We start from the raw sequence: 27,391 nt of genomic DNA on the forward strand, positions 1-27,391 counted from the left end.
TAAATTCGGGACCAAATTTGGACAGCCACTATATGGGGCAACTGAACCCATTTTTTTCTAAAATTTGGCGGAAATGTTCAAGGAATAACCTAGTATTCCACTGTAAAATTTGGTAACAAAATACTGAACGGTCTGAGAGTTAATAAGTACCAAATTTTGGAAAAAATAAGGACTTGAAAATAAGGTCATTTTTACTTCAATGTTTGGAAAATATTTTCACCAATCAACAATGCTCCTTTTGCCCTAAGATTTTTCAAAGATCTAAATGGCATACCAAAGATTGAGTTGGGAAATTTTGGTAACGATTGGGTAAAAAAATTTCAAGTTATGACCTAACAAAGTATGTAGTTAAAAATATGAAAAAATGAGGCTTTAACACTTCGTGCAAAAGTAATATTTTGGAACATAAGAGAAAAAAATACATTTTTGTGCATATTGCAAGATAAATACTTGGTAAATCTTAAAAGCAATTATTAACGTTTTTTCCTAATTAAGTTAAAATTAGGCTATTTTCTTAAAATGATTTTTGGAGATTAAAAATAAAAGAAAAATTACGACATTATTTTCTTGAATAATAATTGAGGAATTTAGTTAGTATTTTTTGGATATAATACCCGCTAAAATCTTTTATATATTTATCTCACTTATTAAAAGTACGGGTTAATAGCGGAACTTTTAAAGAATAAGATTTTTAGCGTATTATGGGAAAATACTATTGCGATACCCGAGCCTAGGTATTGAGACCATAGGATAGGTTTCCCCGAGACTTAGGGTTTAGTCTCAAATTTTTTAGTATGAATTTCTTGAATTGGTTAAAAGCCAAATAAGGATCTTTAATCCTTACAAATGATTTTGAAAATGACCAAACTGCCCAATATAATAATATACAATTATGAGAGCCATAATTAATCCGAGTATACTGTATGGATAATTACAGTATTGGCTAAGCATAACTGGACTGTATGTTGCAGGGTGAAATCCTGCTAAGAGCTAGGGACTCCAAGTAAGTCAACTTCTATTGTGTGGCTACAACATGAAACATCTAGTGTATTGTATGTTAGTATAGAGACACATGCACATATATACATTGTCGTAGAAAGTTTGCATAGAGACTATAGTCTAGTAGGTGTTGATTCAGAAAAATATGAACGGTAGATGTCTGTCATATCCAAGACGGTTGATCCCCCTCACACTTCTTGTTTGATTTTATTATGTACGGTTCACTACCGCGACGAGTGACCATGAGGTGAGGATTGCTGGTTTAAACCTAGGGCCGCCAAAATGAATGGGACCTAGGGGCCCTCATGCCTACTTAATCATTGAACGGTTAGAACCCGAGCAATTGCTCTGATAAGTTATTCACGGATAGTAGTCTTGAATATTGGACATTCAGTGAGACTCCCTAGAGATACTAGGGGTTTCCAACTTTAAGTGAGGCTAAACACCCTAGGGACAACTGCTCATCAGCACCACTGATTAATATAGAAGTCTCTGTAAACCAGTGTAACTTCGATTATACTCTTGAATAGTAGCAATGCCCTAGGTGACTTGATGGTTATGATGTAAGAGATTTACTCTTGGATAAGTAGCGATGCCCTAGGTAACTTGATTGTTACCCTTGATGGGGATATTTATTGACTAAATCTTAGTGTTGAGATTTAGTTCTCCCCTACTGATTAGAAAATTTGTTGGAGGGCGTGATACGCCCGAATTGTTGGAAAATTTCGATCGTTGGTTTCGAATTATATTGTGATATATTATATTTGCTTCCTTTGGGATTTTCTAAGTGCCAAGAATTATCTGTTTATATGAAATAGTTTGCCATTGGTTATCACGCATAGCCATAAGTTTTCCAGGACGCTTTTGCGTTCTTGAAATTGATTGCATAGGGTCCGGATGAATTCGAAACACTAATTTTGTGAGCTATTGTAATCAGTGGACAGTAACTTGGTCAGTGACCCCCTGTCTTCTCTGCATGTTTTTGTTTTAAAGTTGAACTCACTAAGCGTTTTCGCTTACCAAGTTGTTTCCTGTTGTAGGTAAGAGCAAGGGCAAAGTAGAGTAGTGAGTGCTGAAGTCTACTTTGTGGATGTACATGTGGACCGACCTTTTGGGAACTTGTTTTGTTTTTGGAAATGTTGTTTTATTTTCATAAACTAGGCTCTGTTTACTCTTCTTAAACTATGTTTTTGTTAAATATTAATTATGGCCATACGAATTTTAAAACATTTTTTTGTATGGGTTTTTGAGATGTTTCATTACATGAAAATATTTATATTTATGCATTATCGAGTCTTAAAAATCCAAGACGTTACAGCTGGTATCAGAGCTCGAGTTGAGCCAGTTCTATAGACATCCCTCATGTACATTTCGCAATGATAGACCGTCACTCATTGTATGTGCTGTGTCTTCTTCTAGTGTGTTATTTTTCTTTTTACTTACCTAAATTTTATAAATTGTATGTTAGTAAAAAAAAAATGGCTGACGAACCTAAGGTGATTGATCCCATCATAGTCGCCCCCTATAGTATATGACAACCAGTAGAGAACACATATCTATGACATCGACACACCCCGTATGATTAGAGTAAGATTGTCAATTTTGTGTCTGAGAGGCACTCGTGGTCAGCCACTCCATACTGGACTACCTTCAGGATATCCATTGAGATGACCTTCAGACCTTTGGGTAGAACGTCAAGGTGGCATATAGATTTCTGCGAACTCTTTGTTGTGCAGAATGCCCAGGCACATGCTGTATGGGCATCACAACAACTAGTGGCAGCAAACCCAGTGGCAATAGAGGCCCCAGTTGTAGCTGAGAACCCGCCAGTGGAGGAAATAGCTGACAACAAACTCGGTGATGGGGAACTTTCCTATGAGGAGTCGATGAACCAGACCAAGGAAAATTCCATGGATCAATCTGACGAGGAATCTGACCAGAGTTTCAGACATGACCCTGAGTTGAACTCAGAGGAGAATCTTGAGGAGAGCTCGGATATGGCCGCCAACAGGGACACCGAATAGGTTTTAGGGGCTACATAGGTGTAGGAACCCACCTACTTTTGAAATATGTACCTACCTTGTATATATTTATGAATATAAGTAACTGGTCAATCAGGGATATAAGTCCGTGTTATTTTAGGGCTAAGTTTGTTAATCCCTTAGAATGGCCGACCCGAACATAAAACTTTGTTGTATATGGTATAAATTATGAAGTAAAGTTGCTAACTTTTGTTAAAAAAGTGTTGGTTGATTGTTGTGCTTGATATGTTTGGCGTACTTAATTATGATATTAATTAACTATCTATGTTGTTATTAACTTCTCCTCCCTATATGCTTAGGAGCTTTATGATTTGAAGTCAAACAAATTGCAAGGACAAGAGCTCAAAGAGGAATGGGTGCTACTGGCCGGGGCCAAGCCGTGCCAGGTGCTAGAGCTCAGAACGCACCTATCGCTAAAGATCCAAACCAAGCTATTAGAGTTCATGAGATAGCCGAGCAGATGAATAATCTGCAAAGGCTAGTGGAGACGCAAGGAACCCAAATTCAAAGAGGGCAAAAGAGATAAGAGGACTCTGATGCCCTCCAAGATGAAAGGTTTAACACCCTTATGGGATGACTGCCCATGCCACCCAATAATGCTCAAAACAATAAAATACCACCTGAAAACAATGAAGATTAGAACCTTGGCCCATGAGTTGTCGTTGAACAAGCGGTACAACTAGCAGAAGCACCAAGAGCTGCCCGAGTGAAACCTATATCAGAAAGGTTCGGCAGCCAGAATCCACCTATGTTCGAGGGGACCACTGACCCATCAGTGGCAGAGGAATGAATCAATATCTTGGAAAGGATCTCTAACTTCATTGGAACTACTGGGAGAGAGAAGGTAATTTGCGCGACAAATATGCTGAGAAAAGATGCCCGCATCTGGTGGGACGCTTCCAAGAAGGGGCATAATGTTGCCGAGATGGAATGGCTAGTGTTCTTAACCTTGTTCAATGGCAAGTACTTCACTAAGGCAGTGATCGAGCACAAAGTGAATGAGTTCACTAATCTGAAGCAGGGAATGTCGAGAGTGCAGGACTACATTCGAAAATTCGACCAGCTGTCTAGGTTCGTGAAGAAATAGGTGAACATTGAAGAGAATAAGGCCTGGAGTTTTATGAAGGGCCTGCATAGAGACATTGCCAGGTGTGTAGACATTGCTAGGACTGGCCCAGAAATGTATGTCGAGGCTGTGGAACGGGCTCTTCGCCAAGAGTCTTGGGCCCTGTCGGACAAGCCAGCACCATTGAAGAACGAAGACAGGAGGTACACTCCCAACAACCCCGGACAGTTTTGGGCCAATCAAAATAGCCCACAAGGAAAGTTGAACTTGAGGTTTGGCCAAAACTCGGGGAGGACAAACAATTAAAGAGGCACAAGGCCGAATGCTGGGGGAAATAACAAAAGAAAAGGGGGACCTTCCAATCAGGCAACGACCACTTTGCAACAAGTGTAACCGATGCCATCGGGGCGAGTGTGGGGTATGTTATAACTGTGGAAAGTTAGGGCACTTTGCTAAAGAGTGTTGAATGCCAGCGAAAGGTAATGGAAATGACCAGTAGAAACAAATTGGAGCTCCACCTCGAGTTTATGCGCTTACGCAAAGCGACAAAGGAGCTGGACCATCTGATATGGTGTGAGGTCAGATTTCTATCGTCCAAACCTCGGCATATGCATTAATTGGTACTGGTGCATCGCATTCTTTTGTATCTGCATCATTTGTGGAAAAATTAAATAGAGTGTCTAAGCCTATGCTTGTTATTTGTGGGGTATCCTTTCCTTCAGGAGAGGATATCCTGGTGCAAACATGGGTTTGAGGCGTACAAGTTTGGGTTGAAGGTCGTGAGCTGACGATGGATCTGTTAATCTTTGACCTACATGAATACGACATCATATTTGGGATGGATTGGTTAACCAGATATGGAGCCTCTATCAATTACAAGCGTATAAAAGTTGTCTTCACCCCAGCAGAAGAAAAACCATTCGAGTTCAAGGGTATGTCAAGAGAAAAGAAGTGCCCCATGATTTCTGCGATAAAGGTGAGAAAAATTTTGAGTGACGGATGCATCGGTTTTCTGGAAAACATAGTTGATAAGGATAGAGAGACGGGTCAACAACCTTCTGATGTACATGTTGTGTGCAAGTTTCCCGACGCATTTCCTGAAGATCTCCCAGGGATTCCACCAGACCGAGAGATCGTGTTTGAGATAGAGCTAATTCTGGGAACTGCGCCGATCTCAAAGACTCCTTACAGGATGGCGCCAGCTGAACTTAAGGCATTGCAGTCATAACTGCAAGAGTTACTGGACAAGAAGTTCATATGGCCAAGCCATTCTCTGTGGGGAGCCCCGATCTTATTCACGAAGAAGAAAGACGACTCGATGAGAATGACATTGACTATCGGGAGTTGAACAAAGTGACGATCAAGAATCGATATCCATTGCCCAGGATTGACGATCTTTTCGATCAACTACAAGGAGTGTCGGTATTCTCCAAAATAGACTTGCGATCAGGCTATCATCAGCTCAAGGTTAAGGAGATGGATATACCAAAGATGGCCTTCAGAACATGCTATTGTCCCTACCAGTTCTTAGTGATGTCCTTTGGACTAACCAATGTGCCTGTAACATTCATAGATCTCATGAATCGCGTATTTCATGAGTATTTGGATAAGTTCATCGTCGTGTTCATTGACGATATTCTAACATACTCGAAAAACTGAAAAAGAGATTGATGACTACCCCAGTGCTGACAATCCCTAACGGCACAAAGGGATATACGATTTATAGTGATGCCTCAGGCGAAGGGTTAGGAGCAGTGGTAATGCAACATGAAAAAGTAATTGCTTATGCTTATCGACAAGTAAAGAATTACGAGAAGAACTATCCCACTCATGACCTGGAGCTTCCAGTAGTGATTTTTGCACTGAAAAAGAATTGAGGCACTACCTGTACAAGATACACTGCGACATCTACACTGATCACAAAAGCCTGAAGTATTTCTTCACTCAGAAGGAATTGAATATGAGATAGCATCGATGGTTGAAGCTGTTCAACGACTACGACTGCAACATTATGTACCACCCAGGAAAAGCAAACAAGGTGGCAAATGCATTGAGTCAACAACCAAGAGCTTACGTGATGATAGTGAAAGAGATTTCACAGCAGTTACGTGCCGACCTTGCTACCTTGGATTTAGAGATAGTAGTCGATCAATTGGCTAACCTCTGTATCGATCCTACCATGATGGAAGCTATAAATGGGGGGTAATTAGTCGATCCTGGGGTACAAGGAATGATGTACAAAGTGAGGAAGGAGGGGTGACCAGAATTTCATATCTCTGAAGATGGAGTATTGGGGTTCAAGGGCAGAATATGTGTTTCGAACGATGATGAGATAAAGAAGAAAATATTTTTCGAGGGACATAATGCTTCTTATGCCATGCATCCAAACACCACGAAAATGTACCAAGACTTGAAGAAGTACTTTTGGTGGTCTGGGATGAAAAATGAGACAGCAGAATATGTGGCACAGTGCTTCACTTGTCAGCAGACAAAGGCCGAGCATCAATGGCCAGCAGGATTGTTGCAACCCTTAGAAATTCCTGAATGGAAGTGGGAGATGGTCACTATGGACTTTGTCACAGGTCTACCAGCCACTCCCAAGGGGCACGATGCAATTTGGGTTATCGTAGATAGGCTGACTAAGTCCGCTCATTTCTTGCCGATCAAGGTAACTTTGGGTACTCATAAGTTAGCAGATATTTACATTGTAGAAATAGTGAGACTGCATGGTGTACCCAACTCCATCGTATCAGATCAAGATGGACGTTTCACCTCAGCATTTTGGGATAGAATCCAAACGAGGTTGGGAATTAAACTGAAGTTCAAAACTTCTTTCCACCCACAAATAGACGGTCAAAGCTAATGAACAATTCAGACCCTGGAAGATATGCTAAGAGCCTGCGTGGTCGACTTTCAAGGGTCATGGAATGAGAAGCTTCCACCAATAGAGTTCGCTTACAACAACAATTATCATGATTCCATCAATATGGCTCCGTATGAGGCTTTGTACGGAAGGAAATTTCAATCACCGAGGACATCCAGCAGATAAGACAACGCTTGCAAACTTTGGTAGATCGACAACACAAATATGTCGACCGATGCATGAGATCCTTGGTGTTTGGGGTTGGCGATAATGTGTTGCTGAAGATAACTCCACTACAAGGGGCTATGCAGTTCAGGAAGAAAGGAATGCTTAGCCCAAGGTTCGTTGGACCTTTCAAAATCGTAGAGAGGATCGGGGAAGTAGCTTATCGTTTAGCTCCTCTGCCCGCCCTGTCTAAGGTGCATGACGTGTTTCATGTATCCCTGTTGAGAAAAATACATGCATGATCCCTCACATGTACTCAGCTATGAGTAGCTAAGCGTTGATCCTCAACTCATTTATGAGGAGAAGTAGGTGATGATTCTAGATCGAAAGGAAAAAGTGTTGAGGAACAAGACCATGTCGTTGGTAAAGGTGCAGTGGAGTAACCAAGGCATAGAATAGGCGACCTAGGAAACAGAAGACAAGATGAGGGAGCAGTATCCTCATTTGTTTTAATTTTCGAGGACGAAACCTCTTTAAATTGTAGGAATTGTAACACACTGCGTTTCGGGTACCTTTAAGAGACTCGGGTCGGGATTATTTTCCCTGAGCTAAGAATATTATTTTAAATAATATTATATTTTTTTTAAATTTATTTCCATGAGTTATTGCTGGCCAAATTATGAAGTTTGCGATTAAAAGTCAAGATAAGACTTTTGGTCTTGGACTGGCACAAAAACCCTAATCGGTTAAAAATCTCGGAAAATAAAATGAAAAACTGTGGCAAATATATTTTGGGCATAAAGTTCATTCATAAAAATTAAATTTTGGTGAAAAATAATAAACCTAAGAGGAAATAAATTTTTTAGGGCATTCTGTGTTAAATGCTTAATTTTACCGAATTGGGGAATTTTATTCCATAAATGGACCTTAGGTTAAATTGTATTGTGTGATTAATGAAATTAAATGTGAGAGACATTTAATTTAATTATTATGTGTTAAGTTTTATTTTTTTAAACAAACTTTATAAGAGTTAAAAAAGTTATAGAAAGTCATTTTTGGATTTTCGGAAAAAAAAAGACAAATTCTTAGGAAATGTTTATTAGCCTTTATCTAAAAAAAATATAAATACATAAATAGAAAGAGGTGGCCGGCCTTGTGAGGATATTAATTGTGTGGACCAAATCGATTAAGTTTTGATCATATTTAAATTAGGGGTAATGACACAAAGTGATAAAGGTAAAACACTCAAGTGTTTAGAAATTTTTTTTCTTGTTGTTATGCTCATCCAAACACTCACCCAACAGACCCATTCTCTCTACTCTCACTCTCATATTGTTCAAAAATTCTCTCTCAAGTTTTCTCATCATTTTCAACTACCAAAAACTGAAACCTTAGAAGCTTAAGCCTTGATCTTGGAAGAGTTTCCCTAAGGTAAATGTTTCAAAAACTTGACTTTTGTAAAGTTCTTTTAATAATAGATCTTCCTATAACTAACTATATATGTTGTTGGGGGAGTTGCTTAAGGTTTTGAAAGAGTTTTGAAGGATCTAAAGCTAGTAGAAACATCAAAACCTAAAGCAAGAACAACAAGAGGTAAAAAGTTTACTTTTCATGGTTTTTTTGTATGGTTTTTATTTTTAAGAATTATTTTGTGTATTTAATGCTTAAAGTTTCATATTTGTGATTTAATAAGGCTATTTTAGTTGTTTGATAATTTTTATGATGCTTGTATGTTGATTTTAGAAAATAGGGACCCAAAATCCCTAAAACAAAAATACATGTTTTGGGCCGTGAATTCCAAGGGGTCAATCATCCTCTGTATACTGATTTTTTAAAAATAAATTATACTGTAATTTTGTTGAGATGGAGTACATGAATTTGAGCTTTCGAAACACTCTAAAACGTTTATAAATAAGTGAGTTATGCTATTTCAAAGTTTAGGTAAAAACTTTTTTTTTTTTTGTATTCTTAAATTCGGGACAAAGTTTGGATAGCAACTGTATAGGGAAACAGAATCCTGTTTTTCCTAAAATTTGGTGGACATGTTCTTGGCATAACCTAGACTTTCACTGTAAAATTTGGTAACAAAATACTGAACAGTCTGAGAGTTATTAAGTGCCAAAGTTTGGAAAAAATAAGGACTTGAAAATAAGGTCATTTTTACCTCAATGTTTGGAAAATATTTTCACCAATAAAAAATGCTCCTTTTGACCTAAGATTTTACAAAGACCTAAATGGCATACAAAATATTGAATTTGGAAATTTTGGTAATAATTGGGTAAGTAAATTTCAAGTTATGACCTAACAAAGTATGTAGTTAAAAATGTGATTTTAACAGAGTGCAAAAATGAGATTTGGGAACATAAGAAAAAATTCATTTTTGTGCATATTGCAAGATAAAGACTTGGTAAGTCTTAAAAGCCATTATTAATGGTTTTTCCTAATTAAGTTAAAATTATGCTATTTTCTTAAAACGATTTTTAGAGATTAAAATCTTAAGAAAAATTAAAGGAAAATTAAGAGATTATTTTCTTGAAAAATAATTGAGGAATTTAATCAGTATTTTCTGGATATAATACCGGCTAAAATCTTTTATATATTTAACCGACTTGTTGAAAGTATGAGTTAATAGCGAAACTTTTAAAGACTAAGATTTTTAGCAGATTATGGGAAAATACTATTGCGATACCCGAGCCTAGGTATCAAGACCATAGGACAGGTCTCCCCGAGACTTAGTGTTTAGTCTCAAATTTTTTAGGATGAATTTCTTGAATGGGTGTAAAACCAAATAAGGATCTTTAATCCTTACAAATGATTTTGAAAATGACCAAACGGCCCAAAATAATAATAATAATGAATTATGAGAGCCATAATTAATCCGAGTATACTGTATGGATAATTACAGTATTTGCTAAGCATAACTGGAAAGTACATTTGAGGGTGAAATCTTGTTGAGAGCTAAGGACTTGAAGTAAGTCAACTTCTATTGTGTGGCTACAACATGAAACAACTAGTGTGTTGTATGTTAGTATAGAAACACATGCACATATATACATTGTTGTAGTAAGTCAACTTCTATTGTGTGGCTACAACATGAAACAACTAGTGTATTGTATGTTAGTATAGAAACACATGCACATATATACATTGTTGTAGAAAGTTTGCATAGAGACTTTAGTCTAGTAGGTGCTGATTCAGAAAAATATGAATGGTAGATATCCTTCATATTCGAGACGGCTGATCCCCGTCACATTTCTTATTTGATTTTATTATGTCCGATTCACTACCGCGACTAGTGGCCAAGAGGTGAGGATTGCCAGTTTAAACCTAGGGGCACCAAAATGAATGGGACCTAGGGGCTCTCATGCTTACTTAATCATTGAATGGTTAGAACCCCAACAAGTGCTTTGATAAGTTATTCCTGGATAATAGTCATGAATATTGGCCATTCAGTGAGAGTGCCTAGAGATACTAGGGGTTGCCAAGTTTGAGTGAGGCTAAACACCCTAGGGGCAACTGATCACTAGCACCATTGATTAACATAGAAGTCTCTGTAAACCCGTGTAACTTCGATTACACTCTTGAATAGTTGCAATGCTCAAGGTGACTTGATGGTTACCGATGTGAGGGATCTTGGATAAGTAGCGATGCCCTAGGTAAGTCAATAGTTACCCTTGATGGGGATATTTATTGGCTAGATCTTAGTGCTGAGACTCGGTTCTCCTCTACTGATTAGCAAATTTGTTGCAGGGCGTGATACACCTGAATTGTTGGAAATTGTCGAGCGTTGGTCTAAAATTATATTGTGATATATTATATTTGCTGGCTCTGGGATTTTCTGAGTGCAAGGATTTATCTGTTTATATGAAGTAGTTTTCCATTGTTTATCAGGCATAACCATAACTTTTCCAGGACGCTTTTGCGTTCTTGAGAATGATTGCAAAGGGTCTGGATGGATCCGGTACCCTAGTTTTGTGACATATTGTTATCAGTGGATAGTAACTTGGTCAGTGACCCCCTGTCTTCTCTGCATGCTTTTGTTTTAATGTTGAACTTATTAAGCGTTTTCGCTTACCTAGTTGTTTCCTATTGTACATAATAGCATGGGCAAAGTAGAGAAGTGAGCGCTGAAGTCTACTTTGTGGATGTAAATGTGGACCGACCTTTTGGAAAGTTGTTTTGTTTTTGGAAATGTGGTTTTATTTTCATAAACTAGTCTCAGTTTACTCTTCTTAAACTATATTTGTATTAAATATTAAGTATGGTCATATGACTTTTAAAAAGTTTTTTTATACGGGTTTTTGAGACATTTTGTTACAGGAAAATATTTATATTTTCGCAATATCGAGTTTTAACAATCCCTGACGTTACTATAACCATGAATTTTCACATTATTATTAAGTGTAGTTTTTCTTTATTTTTAAAGAGAAAATGTTTGGGTTTAAATTCACTTATGATTTTTAAAAAAAATACATAGTTGCTGAAAGTTTAAGTTATTGAGTTAAAAATAATTTTTTTGTTTTAAATCAATGGGTTTACACTACATAATTTATGTCGTAAAAAATACAAGTGAAAATGTATTTTTCCCACACTTAAAATTAATTTAGAAGAAGATGTTATTTTCTAATGGAAACATGAAATTTTATAAGTATTTCTAAATAATTACAAGTTTTATTGTTTCTAAGAAATTTTATGAGAAGTTTAGAATATGTTGCTGAATTATTTTAGTCAACTTTGAGACTTAAATAAATAATGGTAAAAAGAATATGTTGCTGAATTTTTACTTGAAGAGGTTAGAAATGAGCATGTAGAAATTATCGCTTTAAAACGTCACTTTTCGACAACGCTCCCACGTATGCATGTCGCATGCAAATGCCTTCTCACGTTCAAATATATGCCTATTATTCAAATATATAATTTTCAATTTGTCACCATGAATGTATAATAGGTAGATTTGACATTATTCTTTTGTGATTTTATGTTGAAATGTGCATGCTTAGAATTTATGAAAAACTTTGCACCATGTGTGTGTAGAACGCCCCTAGTCTAGTGTTTTGTAAAACATTCGCATAATCATTGGTTTATAAGAGAAAGTCATTTATTATAAAGATTTCAGTGGGGTCTTGCTAAAAACATGCAAGTTGGGCCCAATAGTTTAAAACGAAAAATAGAAGTTTTCATCGAAAGTTCTTAAATCAACCAAAGTTCAAGTCCCACTGATAAATTTAAAAAGTCCCATTAAACATAACATTATTAAAAGAAAATGGCGTTTAAAACTGATCGTTTCTCGTTCATAGGATGCCCCCACGCCATACACACCAGGACGACATAACTCCCCACATCACCACGCGTGCCATAGAGAAACCTATTTGCTCCCTGGAAGGGAAAGTAAGGGGGTGAGCTAAAAGCCCAATAAGGAAATACATGCAATAAACAAGTAAGATACAACAAAACACAAACACATTCATCCATCTTTATACATCATAACATCATTATCATAATGGTGTCAATATCATAAACATAAACATAATCACGTCAATATTAACATCATTATCAGAACATAAACATCATAACATAAACATCATAGCATAAACATCATCATAAACATTTCCTTGTGAACATGGCCCGCTAACTTGTCCATGTCACCCTTTGAGGTAAACAGGATCTCTGGTCCTTGAATAACCTCGGCACGTCTGCCCTTGGAGTTACGTCTTCATATCCTTAGTAACTCGGGTTACGTCTTTATATCCTTAGCAACCCCTTTCTGATGTGAATTCATCACGCTAACATCCATTCATAGCACACAACATTCATACAATCCAAACATATCATCATATTAAAGCATTCCATAATTCATAGCGCAAAGCATCATAACACATTCATACAAACAATCTTACCATTCACAACATAAATAAACATGAATTCTATCTAACTTCCTTACCTCAGGTCCAAGCTAAGTAAAACAACAACTTCTCAATGAGCCTATACCATAATCAAAATAACATTCCTTAGCTTCACATAATCTCTATTTTGCCCACTCATATAACTCATGTGTGCATGGGCTATGCACACAAGGTGAGAGTTACTCACAACATACAAAAATACATAATTACACATAAGGTCATAAAAGAATAATGCACATTCAACCTATATTGCATGCATGATCTGTCTATAAAAACTACATGGTTGCATAATAGACATATTTTTTAACGTAAAAAAGTGATTTTGCATGCGACATGCATACGTGGGAACGTTGCGTAAATGTGGCATTTAAAACGATAAGTCTACGCATCTTACTTCTATCGTTTTCAAAATAATAAACTTGTAACATGTTTTGTTTACCATTAATGATCTTCTTAAAATTATTAGGTTGATTAAATCTCTCAAGATGTTATTTTTATTTCATAAAAATAATTTATTTAGCCATTAAAAAAATATAATAAATCCATTTATTATTTTCAACTTACATAGAAATAACAAAGGCTTGAAATTATTTAAAATACTGATAATTATCATGTTTCCTTAGAAAATTACAATTTAATTTAGATTAATAGAATTACATAATTGATGTGAGAAAAATATAAATTTTAGGTGTGGGAAAAATATATTTTGCTTGAATTATTTTAAGACATAATTTTATGTAATATAAATTCATATGTGATAATGAAATAATTATTTTAAACTTATTAAACTAAACTTTCAGCCACCATTTAATTTATTTAAAAATCACAAGTGAACTACATTGAACATTTTTTTCTAAATAAAAAATAAAGAAAAATCATAACTATTAAAATAAACACTCATATTATATTTAAAATACCATTTTTAATATTACCATAGTTTAGGGTATTAATTTATTTGAAGATACTCACCAAATTTCTTTTATAAAAATACAACTCCACTTTTTTTTTTTATAAAAATTCCAGCAACTATCTTTATTCTAAAAATCACCATTTTTATGTTTAAAACTCAATATTTTCTCAAAAATAAAGAAAAAATATGTAGGTAATAATTTGTGGAAAAATATCATTTTAAATGTGAATTAAAACACCATTTTATTTTCACAAATACAATATATCATTAGAGTCATTTCCTATGCATGCATATCATTATTACACCAAACTTATTCACCATTTATTCACAAAATCAGCAAGCATAATTCATCATGAAATTCATATTTAATTGATGTTTCTCAAAACCCAATCCATAATCTTCATGAAATCACTAACATATCAATTTATAAAAATATTCAAGACAATCCTTTCTTTTATTCAAATTAACCCACCATGTTCCTAACTTGTATAAGTGACACAAAAATAAAAACATCACAATCATGCACCAATGCCCTAAAGGCCGAAACCCTCATTCTCATAAACATAAAATACCAAAATCATCATATTTAGTGGATCAAAACTAAACCCTTGCATGCTTTCACGTAGATATCATAACATCAATATCATCATACTCAAGATCCTAAGATCAAACAATTCATATAACAAGAGATCAACATAGTTTCATAGCAAATATAAATCCATAGTCAAAATCACAACAACCATAAACCTAAACATACCCATAACCAAAACCAAAACCAATACACATAAAATAGTAAAACTTCTAACCCTTATCTTTCACCCAATCTCATCTTATACAAATAGAAACAAATTTTTTTTCATAGTTTAACCATAACACAATTTTCCCATGACAAATAATAATATGATGCGTAACACCAAAACCACATGAAATCATAGAGCCACACGCCTAAGCCAACCCTTCATGTATAAAAGACAAAATATCAATCAACCAATACAACCCAAAATTATAACAACAAAAGGATTAGAAATCTCATTACCTCACTTGATTGTAAAAATCAAGAACACAAAAGTGACCATCCCAAAAATTATAGCCACCACTTGTTAAAGCCCTAGGTTTTTTTTTCGAAATCCACCATGAGAAAAGAAGAACACCAACAAACCACAACCATAACTTATCAAAACTCAAGAAAGAAAAAGAAGAGAGGATTTTAAAACCACAAATACAAAAGATTCATACCCTAGTATTGAATCCTTCCTTCTCTTCTTCTTATCCTCCTTCTTTTCTTTCTTCTTCTCCTTCTCTCTCTCTTCCTCTCTCTGGCACACGGTAGCCAACATGAGCGTAATGCTCTCTATTTCATTCTTCCCTTTTTATTCTAAAGTGACAAAAAATAACCCAATGCACAAAATGGTAAGCTTCCTATTTCCTATTTATTTTCTTTTAATTTTCATTTATTTGTTTTTTTCATAATTGGTAGAAGATAAAAGATGATCACTTCCTTTCCCAAAATAGCCATTGTCTTCTAATTTTAATTTATTTGATCAAGAAAATAAATGGAATAAAATCATTTCCTTTCCCACTACACACACGCGTCCAAGCCTTGTTTCCTCTTCCTTTTATTTTATTTTATTTTTCTAATAATTCCAATAAATCCAATAAAAGGCAACTTCAAATTGTGTAGAAAATTCTACACATGTGCATCATGCTACCATGCACTTGCACACACTAAATTGCTAGGGTGCATCACTACCTACCATGCACCTTAGTGCATTAAACCAAAACTCAAATAATCACATTTCAAAATAAAATAAATAAATATCATTTAACAAATAATTTTAAAAAAAATTCTACCAAACAATTCTAACAATTAGTTTAAATAAACAAAAAATTAAATAAACTAAACAAACATTTAAATAAAATAATTCACAACATTTAACCATTAAATAAAATAAAACACAAAAAATTTAATAAAAAAAAAATTGTGCACTAGAGTGTGCATGGGCACGAGAAATCTCATGTGATTCTAAAGAGAAATATTTGATTATGATTATAGGCTCGTTGTGAAGTTTTTCTCATTTTTCTTTCCTTAGACCTGAGGTAAGGAAGTTAGATAGAATTTCTATGTTTATGTTATGAAATGGCAAGAATAGTCTGTTATGAGAATAATGATATGCTATGTATGATGAAGGATCATGAAATATGAAGTATTGAAATCTATTATGAAGTGCTACGATGAATGTGTGGGCAACATGTCTTTTCCTTTGTGTTGTTTGAAATGGATTTCATGGGTTTATGTACTGTGTAAAAAAGTAAAATGGTTGTTAGCATGTTGAATGCGACACAACAAAGGGGTTACTAAGGATATAATACGTAACTCGAGTTACTAAGGATATGAGCGGACGCGCCAAGGTTATTCAAGGACCAGAGCCTCCTGTTTACCTCAAGATGTGACATGGAGAATAGAGGTGTCATGTTCACAAACAATATGATGATTATGTTTGAATGTGATGATGATGACGTTTGATCATGATGTATGATGATGATGTTTAATTGTGATGTATGTTATGAGCTTTACGATATGAATATGTTCTTATTGTGTTTTCCTTGTATGTTGCTTGTACTTCCTTACTGGGCTTTTTGCTCACCCCCTTACTTCCCTCGTTCAGGTAATAAATAGGGTTTCTCTTTGGCACGCACTATGATGTGAGGAGTTCCGACGTCAGAGTGTGTATGGCGTGGGGGTATCCTATGGAGGAATAAACGATCAACTTAAACGTCTGAATTTAAAGAATGATGTTATGGACTCAAATTTTAAAGCTATCAGTGGGACTTATGCTTTATTTATTTTAAATGTTGCGTAAGTACTCTTATTTTTATTTTAAAAAATTGGGCCCAACTTGTATGTTTTATCAAAGCCCCACTGAATTTCACTTGTTAAGTGGTCATCTTCTATAATTTTATGAGTATGGAGATGTTTCGCAAAGTAGTAGTTTATGGCGTTTTACACTTCGAGACCATTTGAGTTAATGTTTTTATATTCATATTCAAATTAAAAAATAAATCCAAATGCATATGTAACATGGACTCCAAATAATGATCTCGGTACGCCATTAAATCTAAAATACATGAGATGGCTAGAGTTGACTCATGGATACTTCATGGGCAAGGTATCGTAAGCTTGAAGTTCATCATGATACATTAGTGTATAGAGATGAAAAATATTTGGCTTCTCATTCTAAAAACTTGAGACTGAAATTGGGTGATAAGAATACTGCCTTCTTTCACCAATGTGCCTTTACTAGAAGGAATAAAAATTGGATTGAAGGGTTGCTTGATGTGAATGATTGTTGGGAGGATAAGCTTAGTGAGATGCCCCAAATTTTTTAGAGTGCGCACCAAATTTTATTTTATTTTATTTAATGGTTTATAAATTTGTTATTTCATGATTATTCAAATGTTTGTTTTATTTTTAATTGTTAGGTGGGTAATTGATTTAGTTAATTTTATTTTATTATTTTGTGCATGTGTGTTGTGTGTTTGTTTGTGTGTGTGAGAGTGCAAGGCAAGTAAGTTGAACATGCATTGATTATGTGTGTGTGTGAGTGCATGGCAAGTAAAATGAGCATGCAAGAGAGTACACTTAAACCTAGACTAAATTGTGGAAATGAGGATGTTTCCATTAGAGAATTCTATCTGTATAGGGAGAAGGTTCTAGAAAGCTAGTGTTCACATAGAGAAAAGGAAACAAAATAAATATAAGAGAAAAAAGGATATTGGTGTGTGGAAGAGTGTGGAGAGCAAGAGAGTTGTTTCCTTATTTGGCTAGGTTGAGATCTTTTCTCTTTTATTATTTTTTTATTTGAAAGGCAAAATGAAGGGAAATAAATTTGAGAAAGTTTCCCTTTCCCACTTGTCGATGCTCAAATTCCACCAAGGGAAAATATGGAGGTCGACCCTCATTAGCCTCAGACAGTTCAAGCAACCCAATATTTTCCCCTCAACCCATGTCTCATAAGAGGCCTTAATAAAAATGCATCAGGAGATCCGAGGAGTCACGCGAGGCTCCTCCGCTTGCCCTGCGCGAGGCCCCCGCCTCGCTCCACGGTGCGCCCACGCAAGCCCCGCCTCACTCTGCGACGCGCCTGCGCAAGGTCCCTGCCTCGCTCCACGGTGCGCCAACGCGAGCCCCGCCTCGCTCCGCGGCGCGCCCACGCGAGGCCCCGCCTCGCTCTCAGCACACCCACGCGAGGCCCTATTTCTCCAGCTGCGCGCCACCATCTCGCCTCGGCCACGCAAGGCCACGCCTCGCCCATGCTGCACATCACCTCAGCCACATGAGGCCACGCCTCGCCCATGCCCAGGTGCGAGGCCCCATATCTCCAGCTGCGCGCCGCTATCTCGCCTCGGCCACGCGAGACCACGCCTCACCCATGCCCAGGTGTGAGGCCCCCTTTAGCCAGATGCGCGTCACCATCTCGCGAGGCGCCCATGTGACCCGTGAGGCCGTGTCTCAGCCATGCCTAGGCCCCACGCACCTTCTCGCAAGACGCGCCTCTATGGAATAAGCATGTGCCCCGCTGATGAGGCCCTTCTCTATTTTCTAAGGAAGGTGTCACCAGTGGGGCTCAACTCTCACATACTTATCTCGCTCATGGCTACACGAGAGCGACCTTTAGATACAAGGCACCCTTTTTTCTATAGGTACGGAGTCCACTGACGAACTAAAAGGGAGTTAGAGTACGGACATAGTACCCACATCAGATAAGTAGTGGTGGTACGAGCGAAGTACCTTCCGTTGTCCTCACCAGCCACTCCTCTGACACCCGTACCAGGCAGGTAGTGGAAGCATGTTCAAGTACTAAAGTGGAGGTGCACCCACCAACCCTGACCATGTACTGGAGCAGACACCACTACCCCTGAGACCACTCACTTGACAATGTACTGGCGTACTACCTGGTCCCTTGGACCACATTGTATCAGGGGCCATTAGAGCCCACTATAAAATAAACTCCACTTCCATTTGGAAGGGGGTATGAAAATTTACTGTAGCAAGTGCACCATAGTGAATGAAAAACTGATTTCACCATTGTTCTTCTGCAATTGTTCTTGGGGTTGATACTCAAATTTCTAAGGTTTTTCTATTGATAATCTTTATTTTGAAATTCTTTCTAACTTAACTTAGTTGATGAGTTCTCACTGTCAACAGTTTGGTGTCGTCTGTGGGAATCCAAGTACCAGGATACTGTTCTACCAATATTTCCGGCAAGGAGAAATGCCGAGACGTTCAAAGTGACTCAGGGAGCCACGAGAGGTGGAGGTCCACCTTAGTGGAGTCTAGCTTAAGGCCTCCATGAAGGACCCTCCTCCACCCAAAGATGTAGAGCCCCCAAGGGACCCTGAAGTTCACGAGGGTGATAGAGAGGTCACGTCACCGACCGTCCCGCCCGAAGAGAGTCTTCTAAGGGTACTGTTGAGAAATGCCGACGAGTTTTCGCCTCCTAAACCACCACAAGTACCGAACTCCGGCCGGCAGGACCCGGGCCCCTCAACGCATAGACATGATAAGCATCGCTGGGTCCATTCCGTGAGCTCGAGTTCTAAATCTCATTCTATGAAGAAGAAATATGCGAGCTGCACCGTAAGAACCAAAGGTTGGAGACTACCCTGGAGAATATGCAAGAGGTGCTGAATGGCCTATTGCAAGGTAAGTCAAATGTGACCTTGCCCAATAGAAAAGAGAAAGGTCGTGAGGGGGCAGAGACCACCGTTCCAGTAGACGATGGGAGGACCCGACACTCCACCAGCAACACCCCTTTGAATGAAGCAACGCAAACATCCTGAGCCACCGAAGCAGGCCCAGAAACCAGAGCCGAAGACCAACGCGGCCCATCGCAACGAGGACGAGGTCACCTCTAAGAGAGCACCCTCAGATTTACGGGAGGAGTTCAACAAAAAGAGGGCGGGTAAAGGGACCACAGCCCTTATGGCGGCTCGAGAGGGCAAAGGAAAGTGGGATCTTAACCCGTCCTCTTTAAGGGACTCCCTAAGGAGCCTGCGAAGCAAGATCGTTACTGCCTCTGGAGGTCAAGCTGTTGAGGAAGAGTTCAACCAAGAGTCACCCTTCATTAGTGAGATCCAAGCCATCCGGCTCCCTGCCAACTTTAAGGAGCCCAATATGACCCCCTACGAAGGAAGCACAGATCCAAAATATCATCTAGATACATTTAACGACTTGATGAAGCTGAGGAGAATTGGCAGCGGGGCGAGATGTCATTGCTTCGCCGTCACCCTAAAAGGACCTGCGTACAAGTGGTTCAAAAGACTTAGAGCGGGGTCCATCAGGTCTTGGCAACAACTTTCTGATGAGTTCCTCCAGCAGCACCACGCCGTGCACGAATACACGATGTCAGGCACCAGCCTTGCAAATGTGAAGCAGGGAGAAAATGAGAGCCTGAACAGCTATATTCACAGGTTCAATATGGAGGCAGCTAAAGTAGGGAGCCTGACCCGCCGAGAGCTGAAAATGGCCATCACAGCTTGAGTACGCCCAGGAAGCAAGTTATGGGATAGCATGCTCAAGAGGGAGGTCACAGACTTGGATGATTTCTACGAGCGGGCACAAAAATACATTCACATGCTGGATGGTCACGGGAACCTCAAAGCCGGAAAAGGCCCGTCGCCCCTGAAACCTTCAGCCCGAGAAAACCCGAGCAGTGCAAAGAAGAAGGGGGTTTATGAGGGAACAAGAGACGATCGACCCCGAAAGCATCAACGCTCTGAGGAGCGCCTACAGGGCCCCTACACCTTTTACACTGACCTCACCCATGCGAGGGAGCATGTTTTCGTTGCGAATGAAAACCAGGTCCCTTTCAAAAGGCCCCCGCCAATGAAAAAAGACCGGTCCAAAAGAGACCCCAGCAGGTATTGCCAGTATCACAAGGATGTCGGCCACATCACTGCGGAATGCAACCATTTGAAGGGGGAAATCGCGGAGCACATTCACAGGGGACATTTAGGAAGGTACGTGCGCAAGGAAAGCCAGAGGCCAGAAGAAGGAGCATCCCCGCCGTGGCTTCAGAAATACAGGGAGAGGTCAAGACCATATTTGGAGGACCAGGATTCAGAGGAGATTCAAGGAAGGAACGAGAAAAATACGCCAAGGAGGCCAGACGAAGTCCACCACCGTGCGTTTTAAGTTTGGAGCAACGCCCCCCGAAGTGTTTCAAGGGCGAGAATGACTCAATAACTTTCACTGAAGAAGACGCGCAAGGGGTGCATTTCCCTCATAATGACCCCCTGGTGCTAACTGTCCAACTTACGAACATGAGAGTACATCAAGTCCTAGTGGATAATGGAAGCTCTGTGGACATTTTGCATCGCCCCACTTTGGAGAAGATGGGACTGAGCGTCCGACACTTGAAACCCTGCAATTCTTCCCTTTACGGATTCACAGGGGACTCGATACAGCCCCTAGGTGCGATTGAATTAGCCCTCACCATGGGGGAACAACCCACGAAAACCACCATAATGGCAATCTTTGTCGTGGTGGATTGCTTCTCAGCCTTCAATGCGGTATTAGGGAGACCCTCTCTGAGAGAATTGAAGGCAATAACTTCTGTGTATCACCTGGCTATGAAATTCCCAACCCCTGGGGGAATAGCATGCATGAAAGGGGAGCAGAAGGAAGCGAGGGAATACTATAACATGTCCCTTTGCACAGTCACAAAACCATTGGTGCCGATGGCAATGGTTGTGTACGAAGGCGCGATCCACGTAAGTTAGACCCACGAGTTGCGGAACACCTAGAGAAATGCTACCAGTGGGGCTTCGGCAACTCGTGGAACTTAGAGAACTTAGAGAATCTACTCAGAAACATAACTCATCAAGGTAAGCCCCTAATGAGTTGAAGTGTGTCAATTTGCAGCTGGTTTTAAAGTTGAATATTAGAGTTTGCATGTTAGCTAAGGTTGGACTTGCTCTTGATTCCTTGGCTGAGTTTTGGGGCTTGTCTTTGTTAGGTTTTAATGCTGAGATTGTGCTAGAACATTTGTGATAGTTAATCTGGATTGTTGGCTTGATTTTGGGGGAAATTGGACTGTTTTTTGAGGAGGAAATGTTGGGTTTTTCTGGGTTTGAGGGGTAGGGCCGCGACTCTGTTCTTGCTGAGCCAAAGCCCCTTTGAACTTGGGGCATCATGAAATTGGAGGCGCGTCGCGGCGCCCTTCAGCAAGGGCCGCGACGCGTGTGGGCTATTTTGAGGCAAGGGCTCGGGTTGAGCTGGGGGCCGCGACAAGAGTCCCTAGGGTCGCTGCGCTTGAGGTACTTTTGGGTTTTTAAGGGGTTTTAGGCTCGGGAACTCAATAGTTTATGCTCGGGATGGATTTTATCACCCAGATTGATAGAATTCAAAGCACCAGAGATTATAATTATGGTTTGAAAATATTTATTGGATTAGAGTTTGATAGGAGGACATTGTTAATGTTTTGTGACTAGGGCATCGGTGCTTGGAAAGCTCGGGACGCAGGTAACAAAACCATTGTTCCCATGGAGCATTTATGCAAGGCAGAGCCCAATATGTTTGTATTACAGGGCGTAGCCCTTTGATTGAACTTGTTCATGCTCAGTATATGTTTTATTATGCCATGAATGCAATTGTGTAAATGTTCGGCATGAGCCAGGAACGGCACAAGCCAAGGTCAGCAGGGACCGGGAATGGCAAGTGGTCGGGAACGGCATTAGGCATGTGGAGTGCAAGGCCGAGAGTGGCAAGGGGCCGGGAGCAGCGTTGAGCACATGGAGTGCCAGTTGCCAGGGCGAGACCCTAAGGGATACCTGGGATATCCTCACGGTGTGGACCGCGAACCCAGGGCCTGGTAAAGCGCCTGGGATGGCATGGCCGTATATGTTTATCCTATTGATGGCCTGTTTATATGCTAAGTGTTAGTTATGCATATGTTTCTTCTTGTGAGGGTTTTCTTGCTGGGCTTCTGCTCACAGGTGCTCTATGGTGCAGGTAAGGGCAAGAGGAAAGTTGACCAACCATGAGTACAGAGAGCGTGAAGTGGTGCGTACATGTTTGGCCTGCCTGGCTGCCACATCCGGTGATTTTGGGAGATGGTTGTGCTAAACCCTAGATTTTGTCGTCTAGTCGAATTTGTTTGTACTTAAATGTTGTAAATATTTCTAAACGGTATTTTGGTATCCCAAATGTCAAACACATTATGATTTCCAGTAAATGGAATTATTTTCAATGTTTATAGCTCTGTTTATGATTTAATTACATTTTTGACTTAAAACCTCGATTAGCGAGTTAAATGCACGTTTTTAAACTCACTTAGTAACGACTCTAAGAAAGTAGGGCGTTACAAATTTTTATCAAAGCGAGCCAAGGTTTATGGTTCTGGAGATTGGCCGAACATGTACACTCGCTATCAGTGACAAGCTCGAATCAGGGTTGGTTTCTATGATTGACTAATATGCTTGAATGCCCTGTTTTCCTCCTTATTTATATGGAGCATGATGAATGAGTTAACATATGCATGATGCCTGAGCGTGGCCCGTTGTGTGTTATATGCTATCTGTATGTTATGTGAATTATTGTTCGTGGTTGGCTGATGTGTTTAGGAGGTGGTTTTGGATGTTGTTATCATGCCTGATGAGAAGCGTCATTGGTTGCAGGCATATTTGTTCAGATGCCTCGACAATTATCTAGACTCCGCGGTAGTAGGGCCGAGGATGACAACTAGGGTTTGGACCCTCCACCTGCCCCACATAATTGGCAAGAGATGTTTGCCGAGATGGAAGCAAGACTGCAACGAATAGAGGAAGAGCTTCGACAGTTGAGGCAGCAAGCCTCACCTCAGGTCACTGGGCTGCCAGTTCAGTAGGTTGTGGCGCTGGTGCCGGTTTAATCTGTTATGGAGAATAAGTGGGAACCTTTGTATGAGAGGTTCAAGAAATAGCATCCTCCCACCTTTGAAGGTGGATCAGACCCACTACGTGCAGAGTAGTGGATAAATATGATTTCCTCAATTTTGGATTTTATGAGGGTTCAGGGAAATGAGAGGGTAGCTTGTGCTAGTTACACGTTCAGGGAAATGAGAACGTAACAGTTATGACTTGGGAAGAGTTCAGAAACATATTCAATGAAAAGTATTATAGTGTGGTAGTTCGAGCTGCGAAGGTTGACGAGTTCATCAACCTAACTCAGAATCGGTTGACCGTGACTGAGTTATCTTTGAGATTTGACAGGTTGGCGAAGTTTGTGCAAAATTTAGTGTCGACTGATGCGGCAAGAAGAGAGAGGTTCATACGGGGTTTATATGTTATGATTGCTCGTGATGTGAAGATTACCTTGGATCCAGAGACTACTACTTATGCCCAGGTTGTGGACAAGGCCCTTACAGCTGAAGGGGCCCAGGATCAGATCTGGAAGGAAAGCATTGTTAGGCGCAATGCCAGGAGGACAGTGCCTCCTTTTGATTGATCTAGTCAGGGTGGTGGCTCTAGTCATCTGAAGAGGTATTGCCCTCAAGTCAAGAAGGAGGAGCTAAAGCAGAGTGACAGTCTTGCTCCTGCCAGGGTATTTACTTTGACTCAGACTGAGGCGGAGGCTAGCCCCACAGTTGTGACAGGTCAGATCTCTAGTGTTGGTTCTTTGTATACTGCATTGTTAAATTCGGGGGCTACCCACTCATTTGTATCTGCTAGAGTGATAGACCAGCTTTGTAGACCTAGTAATGTGTATGCTAGGGGATTTCAGACTTTGTTGCCAACAAGAGAACTGGTAGTCTCTAGGAAATGGATTAGAGCATTGCCAGTAGAGATAGATGGTAGGGAATTGTCTACTGATTTGATTTAGTTAGAGATGGACAACTTTGATATGATTCTAGGGATGGATTGGTTATCAAAGTATGGGGCAACGATTGACTGCAAGTGCAGAATGGTGACTTTTGAACCAAAAGGGGAGGTACCCTTTGTGTTGGTGGGGACAATTAGTGGACAACGAGTACCAATGATTTCAGCATTGAAGGCTAGAGACTTGATGCAGGAAGGTTGCATGGGATTCCTAGCGAGCGTTGTGGATACCTCTAGGGAGGTATTGGTTGGACTGGGTGAGACTAGATTGGTATGTGAGTTTCCAGACTTATTTCCAGCAGACCTGCCAGGATTGCCACCGCAGTGTGAGATTGAGTTCATTATAGAGTTGGCACCAGGAGCAAAGCCAGTATTTGGGACGCCTTATACGATGGCTCCGGCAGAGTTAAAGGAGTTGAAGATTCAGTTGCAAGAGTTACTTGATTTGTGGTTCATTAGACAGAGCTTCTCGCCATGGGGTGCTCTAGTGTTGTTCGTCAAGAAGAAGGATGGATCTCTTAGAATGTGTATTGATTACAGGGTGCGGAATAAGTTAACCATTAAGAACAAGTATCCACTGCCTAGGATCGACGATTTATTTGATCAACTACAGGGAAGAACAGTGTTTTCTAAGATAGACCTCCGATCAGGTTACCATCAGTTAAGGATTAAAGAGGGGGACATACCAAAGACCGCTTTCCGAACGAGGTATGGACATAATGAATTCTTGGTTATGTCCTTTGGATTAACCAATGCCCCAGCAACTTTTATGGATATGATGAATAGGGTTTTCAAGGATTATTTGGATAAGTTTGTGATTGTGTTCATCGACGACATCTTGGTGTATTCTTAGTTAGAGATAGAGTACGAGCAGCATCTGCGGTTGGTTCTACAGCGGTTGAGGGAGCATAAGTTATATGCTAAGTTCAGTAAGTGTGAGTTCTGGTTACCACAAGTTACATTTTTGGGCCATATCGTCAGTAAGGAGGGGATTCTGGTTGACCTAAGTAAGATTGAGGCGGTCAGAGATTGGCCTAGACCGAGCAATGTTCCTGAAGTGAGAAGCTTTTTGGGTCTAGCGGGGTATTATCGGCGGTTCGTTGAGGGGTTTTCCAGAATAGCTACGCCATTGACAGAGTTGACAAAGAAGAAGACAAGGTATGTCTGGACAAACAGATGTGAGAACAGTTTCAAGGATTTGAAGCAGCGACTGATCACCGCGCCAGTGCTAAGTTTGCTGATAGATAATGAAAAGTTTGTGGTCTATTGTGATACATCCAGATAGGGTTTAGGGTGCGTGTTGATGCAAGCTGGTAAGGTGCTAGCCTATGCATCGAGACAGTTAAAGGAGTATGAGCAGAGATATCCCATGCATGATTTGGAGTTGGCAGCGGTGGTGTTTGCATTTAAGATTTGGAGACATTATCTTTAAGGTGAGAAGTGAGAGATATACATCGACCATAAAAGCCTGAAGTATTTCTTTACTCAGAAGGACCTGAATATGCGCCAGAGGCGGTGGCTGGAGTTGGTTAAGGATTATGATTGCGATATCCTATACCATCCTGGGAAAGCTAATGTGGTGGCTGATGCATTGAGTCAGAAAGGCCCAGGACAGTTGCTTAGTTTGAGACAGATATCTGATAAGCTAGCTGAGGAGATGACTAGAGTAGGTATAGAGTTGGTGGTTGTGTCAGTTGGAGAATATCACTCTTCAGTCTACACTTCTTGAGAGGATCAAGGAAGAGCAGGGGAAAGATTCCCAGTTGAGAGGTCACAGAGAGAATGCCTTAGTCGGAGCGACTAAGGACTTTTCTATTTCAGAGATGGGGTTATTGAAGCACAAGGGTCGGATCTGCATTATGATGGATTCTGAAATCCGGCGGGAGATCTTAGATGAATCGCTTACCACTTCCTATTCTTTGCACCCGAGTACAACGAAGATGTACCAGGATTTGAGTGTTTTGTATTGGTGGTCGGGCATGAAGAGGGATGTGGTGGATTTTGTGGCCAAGTGCTTAACCTGACAGCAAGTCAAGGCTGAGCATCAGAGGCTAGCGGGGTTGCTGCAGCCTCTGGGAATTCCATAATGGAAGTGGGAGGATATCACCATGGATTTCGTGGTTGGTTTGCCGATGACCGTTGGATAGCATAACTCGGTGTGGGTGATTGTGGATAGGTATACCAAGTCCGCCCACCTTTTTCTTGTTAGGATGACTTATTCGATGGAGCAGTATGCTGAGTTATATGTGAAGGAGATTGTTCAACTTCATGGGGCTCCGAGGTCGATTGTATCCGACAGGGACCCCACCTCACTTCCAAGTTTTGGGAGAGTCTGCAGAAGGATATGGGCAGGCAGTTACGATTTAGTATCGCTTATCATCCCAGACAGATGGACAGTCTGAGAGGATGATTCAGATATTAGAGGACATGTTGAAAGCCTGTGTGCTAGATTTTGGGGGATCGTGGAGTAAGTATCTCCCTCTGATTGAATTCTCGTACAACAACAGTTATCAGGCGACCATCGGAATGGCGCCGTGTGAAATGCTTTACAGAAGGAAGTGTAGATCACTTATCCACTGGGATGAG

The sequence above is a fragment of the Humulus lupulus genome, chromosome 6 (genome assembly GCF_963169125.1).
Source record: "Humulus lupulus chromosome 6, drHumLupu1.1, whole genome shotgun sequence".
NCBI lineage: Eukaryota > Viridiplantae > Streptophyta > Magnoliopsida > Rosales > Cannabaceae > Humulus > Humulus lupulus.